At 40.5% G+C, this 18,830-nt stretch overlaps 1 protein-coding gene across 2 annotated transcripts in view; it reads right to left on the reverse strand.

Annotated features, from left to right (window-relative positions):
- Positions 1-18,830, reverse strand: part of LOC137265149 (5-hydroxytryptamine receptor 4-like) — a 100,209-nt gene that overhangs the window by 67,097 nt on the left and 14,282 nt on the right. The window contains exon 1 of one of the 2 annotated variants that reach the window (XM_067800470.1): positions 17,707-17,770. The exons of the other annotated variant lie outside the window; for it this stretch is intronic. The gene's annotated coding sequence lies outside the window, so the exon portion shown is untranslated. Of the gene's footprint in view, positions 1-17,706; positions 17,771-18,830 lie in introns of those variants that run through there. 2 annotated transcript variants of the gene reach the window in all.

Genomic DNA, 18,830 nt, shown 5'->3' on the forward strand with positions numbered 1-18,830 from the left:
GAGGCGACTAACGGGATCGGGTGGTCAGGCTCGCTGACTTGGTTGACACATGTCGTCGGTTCACAACTGCGCAGATCGATGCTCATGCTGTTGATCACTGGATTGTCTGGTCCAGACTCGATTATTTACGGATCGCCTTCATGTAGCTGGGATATTGCTGAGTGAGGCGCATAACTAAACTCACTAACTCACTCACCACCACAACTACCAGCAAAGTGCTGAGACACATTCACCGGATCCGCAGTTACGAAGAAAAGATTCAACAAAGACTTTTTTTAGCAATGAAAGCAACATAATAATAATAACGTAACTTGGTTTGTTTGAGAACTTGCCAGCCGGGGAAAACTTTGCAGTGATTTACACATCTGCAACTGTGGGCAGATCCAGACCAGATGACTAACGACATAAACATACTCTCGTCTTTAGGTAAATAATTGTCGCCAGTGACTAGATGTGAAAGCAACTGTGTTTTTTGTACTCATATACACCATTATATGTTTACAGACAAGCACAGTCGAAGTTAGCAAAACGCAAGCAAACCACCCGAGGATGGTCACAATCAAAGACCTTGTACTAGAGGATACATTGACCAATGCAAGAAGTCTCTATTGATCTCCTGTTGAGTTTGGGTACCAAGTAACAGAGGAGACATGGCGATCAGTGCAGAAATAAACAAACATAAATTTTCATTTCATCATATTTGCTTACGAACAATTATTGTTCCGTCGTCGACGGTTGCACAATGTAAACAATCACACTGGATCAAATGATCTCAATCTGAAGGGTAAGACGACATCAAAGGTGATGGTCTGAATGTTTATGCGAAGCTTTCTCTCAAATCGTGCCACAGAATAACGCCAATCATACAAAATACATATTTCCTTCACAAACATGTATGGAGCTTTTTTACTGGACATCAAACCTTGGAACTGACCGGTCGAACACCATAAAAAACAGTTCCTGGTTTGTGAAGGAAAACAGCCAGTGAATCAAGTCTTTGATTGGAACTTAGAAGTTGCATTTGATGGCCATTTAGAAGTTGGAATAATACGAACACATGAAACATTTTATGGTCAGGAACTTTTTCATTGCTTGTAACGAGGTTACAGCGTTACGAGCCTGTTTGCCGACAGGGAAGAGGTCTCGTTTCTTCACAACCAGTGATATAATGACGTTTCACGACAGATTGATCATGAATTGAAGAGTAGGATAACCGTGAAACCCACGAACACAGGAAGGATGGTGCTTCCAAAGGTTGTAAAGGGGAGAGAATCTGTATGGACAAATCCTATTGATAACAACTTCTTGGTCGATTTTTCACAACAGTTCTTGGCTAGGTCTTGCCAATTCGTCAGGTGAAACGTTGAGAAGCATAAACCAAGAAGTTGTTATCCATACGATTTACGATGTGAAAAGTAAACCAAGAAGCTGTTATCCATACGATTTACGATGTGAAAAGTAAACCAAGAAGTTGTTATCCATACGATTTAACGATGTGAAAAATAAACCAAGAAGTTGTTATCCATACGATTTAACGATGTGAAAAGTAAACCAAGAAGTTGTTATCCATACGATTTAACGATGTGAAAAGTAAACCAAGAAGTTGTTATCCATACGATTTACGATGTGAAAAGTAAACCAAGAAGTTGTTATCCATACGATTTAACGATGTGAAAAATAAACCAAGAAGTTGTTATCCATACGATTTAACGATGTGAAAAGTAAACCAAGAAGTTGTTATCCATACGATTTACGATGTGAAAAATAAACCAAGAAGTTGTTATCCATACGATTTAACGATGTGAAAAGTAAACCAAGAAGTTGTTATCCATACGATTTAACGATGTGAAAAGTAAACCAAGAAGTTGTTATCCATACGATTTAACGATGTGAAAAGTAAACCAAGAAGTTGTTATCCATACGATTTAACGATGTGAAAAGTAAACCAAGAAGTTGTTATCCATACGATTTAACGATGTGAAAAGTAAACCAAGAAGTTGTTATCCATGCGATTTAACGATGTGAAAAATAAACCAAGAAGTTGTTATCCATACGATTTAACGTTGTGAAAAATAAACCAAGAAGCTGTCATCCATACGATTTAACGATGTGAAAAGTAAACCAAGAAGCTGTTATCCATACGATTTAACGATGTGAAAAGTAAACCAAGAAGCTGTTATCCATACGATTTACGATGTGAAAAATAAACCAAGAAGTTGTTATCCATACGATTTAACGATGTGAAAAGTAAACCAAGAAGCTGTTATCCATACGATTTAACGATGTGAAAAGTAAACCAAGAAGCTGTTATCCATACGATTTACGATGTGAAAAATAAACCAAGAAGCTGTTATCCATACGATTTAACGATGTGAAAAGTAAACCAAGAAGTTGTTATCCATACGATTTAACGATGTGAAAAGTAAACCAAGAAGTTGTTATCCATACGATTTAACGATGTGAAAAATAAACCAAGAAGTTGTTATCCATACGATTTAACGATGTGAAAAATAAACCAAGAAGTTGTTATCCATACGATTTGTCTTGTATTGCCTTTGAAGGATGTGTGGAGTGGTAAAGTCATGCATCATTCTACATCAAATTAGTTTGATAAATAATACGAAATTTGAGTGAGTGAGATTGGACGAATACTCTGTACGACTGTGTATATAACACGTTATAACGTTCACAATAAATTGTGAAATATACCGCCGTCCACTTAATTATGTAACATTATGTAACTGATTACGTGACTGTAAATCACGTTTAGCCATATGAAACACCTTTGATGTTTTTGTTTAAGGAAATTGCTAATGTATTAACAGTAAAAATACATTTTTGATAATAATCTGTCGTATAAAACATCAGGCAACGTGGTTTAATATTCTCATAATAACCTGAGAATGACGCAAAGAGGATCACAAAACAAACGGACCAGGTAACGGCGGACAAACACACCTCTGTGAATACACACATCCTTACTATTTCTAATACTGTTTACAATACATAGAGGAGATATTTTTTATGACGACCATTGATGTGAAGATAAAATCAGCCCCTTCTATTTGCCGGAAGCCTGATGTGATGAGCATCACTTTTAGACATTTATTTATGCTGTTTCTTCCGCTCTTTCCAGAAAGGAAAACATTTCACATCTTGTGGGGATTTATGTTCGAATTACTTTCTGAACAGACTTCCTTGGCTAAAAATATTATCAATAATTAGAAAGTTGGTTTGTTTTCCAATACTGGAATTGTTTCTGAGGTTTTTGATATCGAGACTGACGTAAGCGGTACGCCCACGTGAGGCGACGTCTTGACCAGCTACGGAGTACACGTGACAGACTTCGTCAACGCCTTCAGAAAAATCATTCTAGATATAGCTCTTAAATGGAACGAATGGCCGTAGCGTTAGCGTTGTCGATGATGGTGGAGCCCACGGAGTAGTGCCGTGTCCGAGTGCCTTGATTAAACCCAGGAGAAATAATTTCACGGGAAGAAAGCCCAACGCAAACCAAAAGTATTCTTTGAATTTCAATGAGATTTCCTTTGCGAAAAGGAACGCGAGTTTTTCATCGACCGTCATATGGCGTTCTGCTCCGTGGGACGTATATAGACTTGGCATAATGTTTCAGACAATTGTATGTCTAAATTTATAACTTCAGAGAAATGCATGACTACATATAGCTCGGTACAACGAGACAAACAACACAGTGTTGGCTCAGTGGGGTTTAATCTTGAATCGATTAATAACAGAAAAGCTCACGTAATGTACAGAGTTAAATAAAAAATGAGTGGTTTGAAAACGGATGTTGGTCACATAAAAGCGACATGGTAGCAGGTCCGGCAATAAATTACTAACATGGCCACGTGATTGGATTCGTGAAAGGGGCAGGTGGGGTAGCCTTGTGGTTATTTAAAGCCTTTGTCGAACCCGGGTTCGAGTATCAACATGGGTACGATGTGTTAATGTCATTTCTGGTGTCCCCAGGTCGTGATATTGCTTGAATATTGCTAAAAGCGGCGTAAAACCCAACGCACACACTTACTCACTGTGAAACCGCTCGGGACCAAACCCAGGTATTCAGCATGCATGACGAGCGGACGCTTTAACCACTTGCCTACACCACCACCCTTATTCCATGGAGATATGTTTGATAAGGTATCATGAGATATAACTTTGCAGTGTTTCATCCACTGTTTCCAGACCAGTAACATTTTGATAACTTTTGTTAAATTTGGTCAAATCCAATTTTCTTGAACCCTATGTACTTCGCCATGTATTGAATAACTAATACAGGAAGTAGATCATAGTCCTTGAACGAAAAGAAGCAGCCTACTTTGAAATACATAAGCCTCTCCGCCGTATCCACTGGGGACATTTAGAGATGAAATATATAGCATGGCGTTGAACCTAGATACAGTGCTTGTTCAGGTTATCATATAAAGACGCCTCTCGTCACCAGATGCTTGGTATCAACCATCGCATCGTATGGCAGTTAACATGAATACATGCTTCAGCAAAGGCAAAAACATAGACAAGCGTCTAGCACATGTTGATACTCAGCATTCATACAAAACAAAAACCGTTTGAATCACTGTAGGTGAATATTTACATGTGCATTTAGATTGTGGAGAAACTGACAGGTACATGGTGCTTCGGTGGCGTGGAGCCAATACGGAAGTGCAGAGATAGACAATATCCGATATCCCGTGGGAAATTATGGGGCGGAATTGGCATTTGGGATTGTTGTCGAAAATGAGTATTGTGTGGTTACAATGGTGGGTGAATGTGACCAATGGCTGCATGGGTAACCAGCGCAGAGGGGCATGGAGAGACCTTACTGAATCTCCCGTGGGAAATTAATGGGGCGGTATTGGCATTTGGGACTGTTGTCGAAAATGAGTATTGTTTGGTCATAATGGAGGGTGAATGTGACAAAAGGCTGGAAGGCTGGTCACCTTGCATTCTCTGCCGTGGCATTATCTGACTGTTATGATCCAAACACCCCTTGCCCCAAACTCGAACACTCAGCACTGGTCCAACGTTGATGCGTCTATGTTGGCTATTGCAGAATCTTTGTGAATAATGTTGTACAGTGATGATACGTTTAACCGGATGGCCAAAACCCCCTATACGTCAATTCGGGGGATTCGCATCTTCATCATCCAGTGGTACCCATCGTTCACTTGATGCACGGACCATCAGTTGACTTACGCATGATAGTAAGAAATCAAACCCCCTCTGTTGACATTCCGGCATAAGGCGAGTCGGAAGTCTTCATGCTTGTAAGAGCTCATCATGATGAGGACAGCAAACCCTAGTTTATCTCTTTTCACATAACTGACATATGTCCGTTCAACGAAGCTATCTTAGTGCTAAGACGATCTCAACCGCCACGACAATAAACTCTTACGATAGACATGTCCCCAAGCTCTCCTTGGGAAATCTCGTATCCCAAAACTCTCTTCGAGGAAGGTTCTCGGCAGTCACCGTTGTTTAAATAACATCTATACTCTACTGAATGTTATCAACTTTTATGTATCTCCACATATTCCCGTAATGGGCCTTTTAAAATCAATATTCATTGACGACCAGTTTAAAATGCAATCTTTAACTCATGAAAATCACATCCACGCAAATTGCTATGGTAATGAATCGCGGTTTTTGCTTAACCAGAGAACAGCTTCCTTGTCTTACAAGAAATCTTCCTTTACAAAGCAGGCTACATTGACTTTTATGTTTCAAGGGGAACTCGGGAGATAAACGAACAGCGAGAATGGTAACAATTTGCAGCTTTATAACAGTCAACGTTAGTGTTTCTAGTCGGTGTTTGAGAAATATAAGGAAGAAGGTTCCCATTGCACCTGCGTCAATCTAAGTGCCACCGTATTATAATATACTAACATCCCTTCGGCCCAGAGCTAGCACCATACACATTGTGTAAACTTGGATACAGACAATGACTGCTCAGGAACAGACTCTGTGGACTAATTCGGCGCTTTGTGACGATCTGGTCGCATTCGCCAGTGCTCGAATATCTCCGCAACCTGATAACCAAGTCCCGGAATGACCCGATTGGATCCGAATGTCTCCATCATGGCGTCCCCATACGTGAAAAGCGAATGTTGTCAGAGGTTTGAGGGACATGGGTGGATAGGTTTCCGGAATGGGCATCAATGGAGGAAATTTGTAACGTTGGTGCATGCTGTGAGTGTTGGAAGAACGATGCGCTAACCTACAGTGCACAGATTGTCAATGTTTGCGATTTTGGAACCATTAATATTACATGTGTTATATTAATACTACACATGGTTTAGCTTTGCTAAGTTATTTTTCATAAATATGGATTGCTTTTCGTTGTAGTCTGAGATTTGGAAGATGTTGCTTTGGCCCTCTCTTCCAACAGTTTCCCACAAAGATATGGTCTTTCGAGAAGAACACGCTGCGAAGGAGTTTATTCTTTTTAGGGAAATTATAGGCATCCAAGCCGAGCCCTTGATCAAAATAAATCACTATTGAAAACAGGTTCCCTCGTACGATTCCGACAAGTGTTTGTGGATCACTATCTAATGGGGTGAACGTATCTGGCCAAACGAAGTTACCCTTTCAAAAAACAAACCCGCCACAATTTGCATTAAAGACTGATGCATCAGGTTTTATGGTGAATGTTTGAATAAGTGATTTTCGTAACGCTACACAATACGTATTAAAGGTATACTAATGATATCGCCAGCAACATCCCACGCCTTTCGAAAGGTATCGGTTACGGATGCGGTGGTGGTAGCGTAGTGGTTAACCCATTCGCTAGTCACCATTCGCAAGTCCCGAGTTCGATTCTCCGCATGGTCACAACACATGTGTACGGGTTAAAACTACACTCACTTATTCATTCATGCCGTCCGGAACAGTGACAAGCCATGAAGGTATGACAAACGTAGTTTACAGGGACCAGTTCTATATTACAATGAGGGTGTCAAGCTGACGATCCTGGTTCGAGTACAGGGGTTGGGTACAATGCGTGAAGCTCATTTCTGGTGTGCCCCGCCGTGATATTGCTGGAAAGCGGAGTCAAACCATACTGACTCACTCACTGAGACGGACAACCAGAGGATTACAGTCATTACCTTTGATTCAAACCAGTGAAGGGGCGGTGGGGTAGTCTAGTGGTTATAGCATTCGCACGTCACGCCGACGATTCGGGTTCGATCCTCACATCGGTACAATATGTGAAACCCATTTCTAGTGTGATATTGGAATATTGCTAAAAGCAGCGTAAAACAACACTCACTCACTCACTCACTCTGCCTATCCTGGGACCTATAAATGACGTCACGTGTAAACGACCTGCAGGCTGCTAAGGCCATGATCACGTGTCACAACCCGCAATTCCCCTGTTAAACTATAAGTGTTGATTTGAATTCTATAAAGTCAATATCATTTCAACGCGAGACATGGCTATCACGTTATTCTGTCTCGTTATGCAGTTTCTGCTGGAGGGTGTTGATTTTTTTGTTTGTAAAATTGGCCCATTTAACACCGTTGGTAGTGGACGGGAAAATACAGATTGATTGATTGCTGCCTACAATGTTCCCTGCGTCAATAAACAGTTTCGTTTCATTGACTAAATGCGCATGTATTTATTAACACTGTGATAAAGGAGCTGAACAGAACTCCTGAAAATGACTAAATATACGTTGCTACATTGACAAATCATGATACTGTTTTCACAGTGAAGTATCTATTCAAAAACCCGGTTTAAAATATTGATTATATAGAGGCAAGCAAAAAGTATTGACACCGTATATTTGAATATATTGTCTGTTGTTGTAATCTAGATGAATAGCTTACCCTTAATGTGTCTAAAGTGCGTATTTCTGCGACGTGAACTGACCATCACTGACTGAGTGGGCGATTTGGGTTCGAACACCATTCCGGTTACATAATGGCGTGCCAACCTACTGCAAGATAAACCCCTAAGTGATGCAGGTCTTCTTCTATGACTACCACTTGGTAAATTGAAAAGCACTGGTATAGACAAACCTAGAAAAATAATCGGATCGAGATTCTAACCTAGTATCACTGGATTCCGGTGTGCCCAAGGGCCGTAACACAGAATCAGAAACAGCTATACGCTTTAAATCAATCACGTAGCAGTATGTTTCAGAACAGAACTGTTCAAGTGATGGAGTTCTGATCTTGAAAACGGAATATTGTTCTAGTGACGGACAACGGATAGGGACTGTTCTGGTGATAGGCAATAGAACTATTAAGAAGAACTGTCTAGTGATGGATCGTTGAACATAACTGCTTTAGTGATGGGTTATTAAACTACTCAACATAACTAATCTAGTGATGGGTTATTAAACTATTCAACATAACTGCTCTAGTGATGGATCATTAAACTATTCAACATAACTGCTCCAGGGATGGGTTATTGAGCTATTCAACATAACGGTCCCAGTGTTATTGCACTATTCAACAAAACTGTTTCAGTAATGAGGTATTGGACTATTCAATAAAACTGTTTTGAGTGATGAGGTATTGAACTATTCAACAAAACCGTTTCAGTGATGCGATATTGAACTATTCAACAAAACTGTTTCAGTGATGCGATATTGAACTATTCAACAAAACTGTTTCAGTGATGAGGTATTGAACTATTCAACAAAACCGTTTCAGTGATGAGGTATTGAACTATTCAACAAAACTGTTTCAGTGATGCGGTATTGAACTATTCAACAAAACTGTTTCAGTGATGAGGTATTGAACTATTCAACAAAACTGTTTCAGTAGCGTCTGACAAAACCAAATGAAGATGCTAAATGCATTTGGTAAGTTGCGAATGTTCGAGAGGGAAACATAAAGATTTGTTCCAGGGGTATATTGAAAATAGATGTGTATATGTGTGTCACCCAGCATGAATCCTTCATCCGTGCGCTATGTAAAATACTGGGGTAGCATTAGGACGTCAATCTGTGTTAATGTATTAAAGCGGCGATAGTTTAAGCAGGACTACAACAGATAACAGAGGAGTTTTTGTCTTTGAATATTCTATGAATTTCTAAGATAAACTAGTTACCTTTTTTTGTCCAGACAGATTCGTCAGTGTCACCTACATACAAAGCCATTGTATGAGTCCTGAAATTGAATTTCCTCCAGCCAAATATAAGGCGCCTCAATAAGAACAGGTGTTAATATATCTTCTCCTTTACTTTCACACATATAGCACAGAACAAAGTTGGCGGCAACATGTTTTCAATTCCCTCAATCTCCTTGGTAACCAAAACAAATTGAACCTGTTCTTCTCTCATCGTAAGGGTCAGTGATACTGTTATTCCATACAAACTCAATCTCTCGGTCAATATGCACTATTATCTCCCGACTGGGCTATAAGTTCCGTGTTGGCATATGTCTGACAAAGCAAATCCCCTCGACGTGTCTCTGTGGCAGTAACCGGTAATTAAGACAAGTGCTTGGGTTAGGGGAGGCATCTTTCCGGCCAGTGTTGATATTAGTAGACACAAGCAAATCTCCCTGAAGATGTACAACTCGTTTAAAGCCCTCATTTGTCGGGGTCTTGGCAGCATGGAACTCTCGTGGCATCATCTCTTATTGCCAGGGACAACGTACATCGATTCTGCCTATATGTCAACTCCACACGAGATCATCACGTCAATGCGATATATCACTTAAGTGCATCGCGCAAATCCAGCCTCTTTGAGAATTTTACATGCCCAATTAGCAAATTCGACAGACGTAAAGAACCTTTATATACCTTTGTCAGACAAATGTCAGAAATTACGAATTAAGTGGATTTACTGTCTACATTTGCGCAGGAAAAATTAACAAGCAAGTATTTTCTGATCGCATACTGATAGTTCGTATAATTGCTTTAACTGCAGGTGAAATACTGACAGAATAACTGGTAAAACAAGATGCCACGTCAGCCAGAACCAACTCGTGGATAAGACGTGAGTAGTAGAGGTAATTCTGGCACAATGCCAACTTAAAAATTAACAGAATTATGTATATTCTTTTAACAGCAGGTTGTGATATATCAGTGCCATGTTCTCTCACTGCGAAGTGTAAACAAATGGTTATGTTCGCTGTCATTCCACGAATTGTCATGAGGGAACTGATGTCTCTTTAAGAACCATGCCTGTAGAACATGGGTAATTGCTCTATACTGAACGCATGCCAGTAGAGTGTAAACACCTCGTTATAATGCCAGAATCTATCTTACCAAACAAAACCGCCCAAATTTGGAAAATAGCAACTTTCTGCAGTATCGTTGACTTTGTTGGTCTGATTGAGGAGGTAGTCATCGAAAAGACACAAACAAGATGGCGTTTGAACCCAAACAACAACACGGGTCTCATGGCAACCAAATATGTTCAGAAAATCAAAGATGTTGTGCACAAAACAGGATGTTATTAAAATGACCGATTCATGTCGTGTCAAATTAAGCATTGGTGAATGCCAGAAACATCAATATTCCCAGCTGATGATTTAGTTGGAGACTTAATAGCAATGGCTGCTCAACGTGTACCCAGCGACGACTGAATTTCTAGATCTGTCATCTTAAGAAAACTCACTTGATTCAAATTATGTTCTTTAAAATAGCTGTTTCATTATCGGCGTCAGGAACAGAGCATGCTTAAACAGCCTGGGAGAACAGCAGCACCGTGGATGATAAGAACGTTCATTGCAGCATTGCATAACCTTCTAATTTAAAGTCAAATGAGAACGTATTACGTGACCCGATAATGTAGTCAAAACATTCTTTTCTATTAAAATAAAACCTTTATCAAGCCGCAAAATGTCTTCAGTGGAGGAAGTTGCATGCCTAAAAATGTTCGAAGGCTATTAACACAGCTTCAACGTCAGGGACAAACTCCCTGTGTAGCATTTACGTGGTCTTCGGGCATAAAATTGTGCGTTGCTGCGATAACAAATACTGGGGATGCTTAACCTCCAATTAAAGCGTATCTGCATTTTCGACAGCTCCTTACCGCGTCGTCAGATAGGCATACTGTTGGGAGTTTAGAATGAGTTAGAGGAAGAAGGGGAAATAAATCAAACGAAATGAGGATTCTACAGGTGCGTTTGAAAACAGTCCGGGCCACAGAACACTGCTGCCTTTTAAATTGGTAATTTATAAGTTGACATTACAAAAACGCGTGTTGGCTGCTCACTGTTGGATGTAACCAATTTTATCTGTCGGTAACGGGACACGTATCGCCTTTGTTCAGCAGTTTAAAAGATTCATTTACATTTTAGATGCTTTGCAATATTTTGACTATTTCGCATTTGTTCATTTCCAGTTGTCGTTATATTTCAATAGATGTCACTTATCGCGATGCTCTGCTTCGCAAACAGCCATTAGCAATGATTATAGGGGCCATCTCATCTCCACTTCAAAGGGGCTTTATATGGGAAGACACACATACCAGATCAGCGATCGTGATAAACAGCACAAAGTTGAGCTATCTTTTAAAACTTGTTTTCTTATGAAAATAAAACTGAAATAAACACACGAACGCCTGTATATCGATGTTTTAGCTGTGATTCATAGCGGTTTGAACAAGAGTAGAATTCGAAGTCACGTGACTGGAGACCATTAACCACTAAGGTTGTCAGGGCAGGGAGTCGTGGAGGGAGAGGAAACAAGATCAGTTTTAGAATCGGAGCTTCTATAGCTCGAACAGCACTGTGTGAAAAGGGACGGGCTGGTGTTATACAGCGAGGGGCATCGCGTTGCACAACTACTGCTGTGTCGAAGTGTTGCAGAGTGACAGGCATCGTGTTGCTTTACTTCTGTTGTCTCAGAGTTGTCTAGAGTAAGGGTAAGTGTATTGCTTGACTACTGCTGTGTCGAAGTGGTGTAGAGCGAGGGACATGGAATTGGTTAACTACTGCTGTGACGAAGAGTTCTTGAGTGGGGGAATGTTTTGCTTAACAACAGAGCGTTATAGAGCGAGGAGCACCGTGTCGTAAAACTACTGTTATGTAGAAGTGAGAAGAATCGTAATGCACAACTGCTGTGTCGAAGCGTTTTAGAGTGAGAGACTTCGTAATGCACAAGTACTGTTATGTCGAATTGTTGTAGAGTGAGGAGCATCGTATTGCTTAACGATGTTGAATTCCATCAACTATTCTACACCTAACTTCAAAACGTTTCTTGGTATAGGTTCCACTATACTCTATTAGAATCACATGCTCCCTGAGCTGGCACCTTATGTAAACAACTGAAAGGACAGAGACTTGTGACAGCTGTGATTGGATGAAATAATGTAAGATGTTTATGCTTTTTTAAATTCACTTGCATCCAATAATTCAAACTGACCAAAATTTTAAGCATTTAGCGGTGTCTTTTTTTATCACCATGAATTACACTTTCATGTGTAAGGATATTTTCAAGTAGGTGACATTTGACAGGTGCGAAACTGGGATTGATTAGTTCCGCTTCCTGTGCTTGGAAAATACATTGGCCAAAAATTGTGTTTTATTGTAGTTTAAAAGCCTGATTGTACCCACGTTTACATAGAATGGCTGTTGAAAGAGCATGGATGATTTTTGAAAAAAATGGTATTTTAGAAGTCTATGGGAAAACATTTGGTGTTGTGTGACCTCTCAGTGAGGAGAGAATCAATGGAGATAACCAGAAGTAGAGACAGATCGTTGCTACGTGAGCACGAGCCTGCTGCAATGGTGACAACGAGTCGGTCTGACCTCCAGGTCTTTAGCCTCTACTTTGTCAATGTCACACGTTGTCAATATGCCACAAAATAATTCCTTGAAATGTTGAACCAGTTAATGACAAATATGGCGTAGAGATATGACACATTTATTTATACGATGTTGAGAAACAAACTGATCGTGTGCTCAATTTAGCTCTTCCGACTTTGACTCTGAGGAAACAACAGGACCTGTACTTGTGCCGCCTCACAACACTGTATCAACTTAAAGATCAAGACAGGAACAGTAACAGGTTCCCATATAGCAGCTGTCTTTGTGTCTATAGGATTTAAACATGGGCCTTGTACAGTGGAAGTGTACCGTTCCCAAGATAAAAATTCGTCGTTCCAAAAGACGCCAGGAGGTTGTTCCAGTCGTTGTCCCTGTGAAGATCCGGGTTAGAATTGGCCCCCAGCAACCCATGCTTGTCGTAAGAGCCGACTGACGGGATCTGGTGATCGAACTCGCTAACCTGGTTACTACATGACATCGTATACCAGTGGTACTAGCCTTGCTCTAAGGCTATACTGAAGGCAAAGTCCATGTATAGTATATTCTGAGGCAAGTCTACATAAGCGCCCAGTACAAACTAAGGACGCCAGTCTGTTATTGGGATATTTTTACTTTTTAGAAATTATCGTTTAAACTATTACCTATTACCAGACTCGATTATATGCAAACCGCGGTCTAAAACCTTGTTGTTCAATTAATCATGAACAATGTTTTGGTGTAGCCTAGTGGTAAAAGCCTTCGCTCGTCACGTCGACGACTCGGGTTCAATTTCACACGTGGGCACACTGTGTGAAGCCCATTTCTGATGTCCCCCGCCGTGATATTGCTGGAATATTGCTAATTTTGCTAAAATAACACTCACTGACAAAATGGAATATCCATAAAAGCTGAGTAAACCCCAATTCACTCATTTGACCAACATCAGTGCAGTATGGGAAAAGAACTCACAGGTATACCCTGATTAGACTCTTATTCTAAACGTAAACATCTTTTTGTAAAATCCATATATTGGCACTTCCAGGGTTCTGCTATCGAGGTGATTTCGGGATTCGAACAACGGATCCTGGTACGACCAAGACACGAAACTCTGTGTAGACAATGCTTGGACTTTGTCTTCAATGTAGATATCTACAATCAGTTAAAGTTTTTTTAAACAAATTTCTTAACAACTAAGATACGTCTTTCAATAATATTAGTTGCAAGTTTAAATGTCACCATGTTCTGGTACATAAACGTATACCACAGATGTAACCGTCAAATATCAAATTATTTGCTGATGACGAAAAATCCTTCCCGCCGTACATACACTACGAGTATGAACGGGGCAGTACGTGCCTCTCTCCAACTTCCCGACGTTAACGAGCGTTGTAAGATGACTACGAGCCGCATCGAGTTGCCTCGAAAATAGACCACCTAAAACACTCTTGAGATGAGAGCTCAAGCAGGATAGTTCCTACTATTCTGACAATATTTTATATACAGACATTACACAACTTAACGCTTATTTGACATCTACTTCACAAAGACACTTACAATATTTCAAGATGTACGCCGCTCACAACAGGTTTCATTCAGCGGCCTATCAAGAATATCCAGACTATGAAATTACATCATTATTATTTGACTTGAATTCTTTGTTGCATTAATGCATTTAATCTGTATGCAAGATGAACAAAAATCGACGAAAAGGAGTGATACAATTATAGTTTGAATTGGATTTAGTATTGCTAGGTCAACCTAATTTTCTCGTTTGCTGTAAAATCCTCTCAGAATCGACTTTCAACAAACCCTCCCTTGGGCCACGGCCATCGTCTTTTCAAGGTCAGTGTATCCCATGTACGATCCTCAGAAAACCAATTCTTTCCTCATCACTTTTTTTACTCAAAGGTGATATTTCACGTCTTTATTATTAAACATTAATTTAAGACCATTCCGTGCCTATATTCATTCAGCTAAGGCGTTTCATCATATTTCATTAAAAAACAGCCTTTTTTCTATTCATATATTTCCAATTGAAGTGCATATGGAACGGGCCGCAATGATTGGGTTATGGACTTAAATTAACGCTTGATGGCAGTCGGTGGGCTGGCTGATCGCTGGCTTAATGGATGGGATTCCCCCGGATAGAGTACGAGTGCGAGATTCGTCTGATGAAGTCGGACTGTGCAGTATCATTCTATATTACATTACAGCCTTGCCAGACGCACCTACTCTCTGGCTCATTTCAACTTTTATAATTTTCACGCGAAAAAGTAATTCTAGCTAATGAACAATTCTGAGAACGATGGACGCATTCAAATAAAATGCTAATCACAGCATCGAAATACAAGTCACGTTGAAATCACGAAGGTTTTTGAGTACATGTGTGTGGACAATCGTGAAGAGAAACCTATTCTTAAAAGATGTTCTCTTTAAAGTAGTAGTACATATGTTTTCAAATTAATTTGTCTCTGATAACATAACAGTATGAATCATTTGAGACGCCGACCTTTTAATTTATCTAGTATGAGATGATGTGGTTTGACGAGTGTCTGAGATTGATTTGCATTGTTTAACAGTGCGTTGGTTATATCACTGCTTGCCAATTTGAATAAAAGGTGAGTGAGTCTAATTTTACGCCGCTTTCGGCAATGTTCTAGCTATATGAATACTCGATTCTGGACCAGACTGTCCAGTGATTAACAGCATGGACATCGACCTACGCAATTGAGACATGATGACGTGTTAACTACGTTAGCACGCCTGACCACCCGATCCCGTTAGCCGCCTCTTACAACATCCATATCTTGCTAAAACCGGTTCTACTCCCAATCTTCACGTGTTACATTTTATTTGAACCACGGTTACATGTTTTGTGAATCAATATTACATATTTTATGAACCACAGGTTTGTTCGGGTTGCCTTGACATAGCTGGATCATTGTTGACTGGGCGATCTTGTGGTATGGTGGTCAGAGCGTCGCCCGGGGAGCGGAAGGTCGCAAGTTCAGTTCCCGGCCGCGCCATACCAAAAGACGTTAAAATATGGTACGTGTTGGCCCCTGCTCGGAGTCAGTGTGATATGTCTGAGTAGGGTATTCGTGCTGAACTGCGATATATCACAGTGATCATGAGCTTGTACACTAAAACCAGCTTAAGGTTAGGCTTGTAAAAGCAGCATGTGTGTGTGTGCGTGTGTGTGTGTGTGTGGAGAGAGAGAGAGAGAGAGAGGTAGATCTGGTGGTCATTGAACAACAGTTCCTAGACAAACATAAAAATATATACATTAAAATTCACGTTTGGACGAATAGTTGATTGAGTGAGTGAGTATGACGATTTTGGTTCGCACTTAGGAATTTCCCAGCAATATCCGGGCGGAAATGGCCACCATACGTTGAACCAATATAGGGGACAGAACACAGGGCTTCTGTGTGAATAGTTCACTCCTAAACAACTGGGCTACCAAAGTTCCCGTTAAGTCGCTCGCTGTCAGCTATTTCATACAGCTTAAGTACACAGACAATCCTGCTACCACTCGTTCAAAGCTCGTCTACATCTGGCACTGCCCTCAGACGTACCATTCAGCTAATTGGATGTGAGGAGATTACTGCTGTTATATTACTATGTCATGACATTACTATATCATGCTGGAAGAACCCATGACATATGCCATGATGCCATACAGTGCAAGTACTGACGTCATGTCAGATGAGTGCTCCTGCATTATGCCGTGTACCCTCCGGGTGACCTGTGTATAGAGATTCACACCGTGTGTATAGATGTAGTAGCAGTTGTTGTAGTTGTAGTAGTAGTTGTTGTGGTTGTAGTTGTAGTAGTATTGAGTGAGTGAGTGAGTGAGTGAGTTTAATTTTACGCCAAACTCAGCAATATTCCAGCTATATGACTGCGGTCTGTAGATAATCGAGTCTGGACCAGATAGTCCAATGATCAACAGCATGAACATCGATCTGCGCAATGGCGAACCTATAGACGTGTCAACCAGGTCAGCAAGCCTGTCTGACCGATCTCGTTAGTCGCCTCTTACGACAAGCATCGTCCCCTTTTATGGCAAACAAGGATCTTCACGGACCTGTAGTAGTGGTGGTAGTAGTAGTAGTAGTAGTAGTAGTAGTAGTAGTAGTGGGACTGGTGGTGGTAGTAGTAGTAGTAGTAGCAGCAGCAGCAGCAGCAGCAATAGCAAAATTAGTAGTAGCAGCAATGTGACTATCTGTGTTCTGTCTACTAACGCACAAAATCTTGCTCATCTTTGATTAAATGGCTGGCGAAAATAGGACATCATTATGAAATTAGAAAAATAGCACATAACAAAAATGTGTACATATCGGAGAAAAACACATGCAAAAACCCTAATACGGAAATAAAAATAATGCTCCGGCGCCACTCATCTCAAGCAACAACAACAACATGAGTAATGACTGTGAACTGTACCGAGGAGAGTTAATGCAAGGATCTATTGCCGTGACCTTCCTATCAAGGAGGCTGTCTATTTTATTGTTCAGAAACAATCCTACAAACACGGAAAATACAGTATCTAATTTCAGTATTTGTGCTAAATCTGTAAGAAATGCACGCAACGTTAATAATTGGTTGTTTTGTATCAGGGTCCGAGATAGACCTGATGACGTATGTCGTGCTGAAATACAGACTAACATGACATGTCTCAATTATTTTGCCTGTTATTGAACAAATATGGCATCTTATTATATCTATTACAAGCCTATCATATGGCTTCAAGGCACCATGGTAGACACATTTACATAAGCCAGGTTTACATAACGCGGTAATTCATAAGGTCTTGTTCCATTCGGGGACTGTAATATAGACATTTTATCGTCCCTCAGTACTGACAGTTTTGTGATTTTGTTGTGACACACAAAACTGTTATTGAATCATAACCTGTGAAGAAATTAGGTCAGCAACACCCAGTGTTATTAATAAGGACTAAGTACTTACTTGCCACATGCGTTGACGAAAATCCAGTCACAGACCTTCCCATCCCATTCAAATAAAACATTTGCACTGGCAAACGGATATACTCAATTAAAAGTCGCTCAATGAACTCGGTATGGAAGTGTACAGAACCTAGCGTTGTGTCTTCCTCTTGAGAGTCAGCTGACCTCCTTGTGACGGCTGAGCCGAGGTCACAGCCCACTGCTAAAACTCTTGTAACAAATCGGGTAATATAACATCGCTTGTTCGTCGTGGTCTATTGTGCACAGAAAGTGAAACATAGGTAGCAAGTAAACACCCCGCCTTGTAGCAGGCGTAACATACAAGCTGTAGCTATACATCTATATCAAGTGTCAACCCACTATAGAAACTGTACACGGATGTAAGGGTGGCACATTAGCTATAGGGGAAGTAACTCGCTGAGAAGGACCACCTATATGACTCACTGAGGGAGTGGTTGGTTGTTGTTTTAAGCCGTACTCAGGAACATTCCTGCTATATGGCGTCGACCTCTTAATAAGCGAGTCTGAACCAGATAATCCAGTGATCAACAATAAAAACATCGATCTACGCATTTGGGATATGATGGCATGTGTCAACCAAGTCAGCGAGCTTGACCACCCGAGTCGAGTGAGTGAGTGAGTGAGATTTAAAGCCGCTTTGAGCAGTATGATGCCAGTATCATGCTGTATGTTTGTGTAAAGACGTAGGTAATGACGATCACGCTCATTTACCAGTGTAGTGAAGTCCCTGAGCAGTGGTAAGGTGCTGACACACTTGAATTTGCGGCGTTTCAGTCGAAAACGTCACTTCCGCCCCTGGTAAACGACCTTGGTGAATCATGATTACGTGACCCGAGACAGGCTGTCCTGTCTAGACTGTGAGTTCTTGTAGATGTGTTGCAAGGTAGACTGTGATGTTTTCTGAAAGAATCTATTCCAAAGTAGACTGTGTTCTTGTAGACATGCCTCGTAGTATAGACAGTGTGTTCTTAAAACACTTGTAGAGTAGACAGGTTGGTCTTGACGTTCATGGTTGGTTATACTGTGCGTTCTTGTAGACTGTTCTTGTTTGTGACTGTTTGTCCTCCTCAGAAAGTACTTGTTTAGACGAGTGTTATACGAAAG

Source organism: Haliotis asinina, chromosome 15 (assembly GCF_037392515.1).
Source record: "Haliotis asinina isolate JCU_RB_2024 chromosome 15, JCU_Hal_asi_v2, whole genome shotgun sequence".
Lineage (NCBI taxonomy): Eukaryota > Metazoa > Mollusca > Gastropoda > Lepetellida > Haliotidae > Haliotis > Haliotis asinina.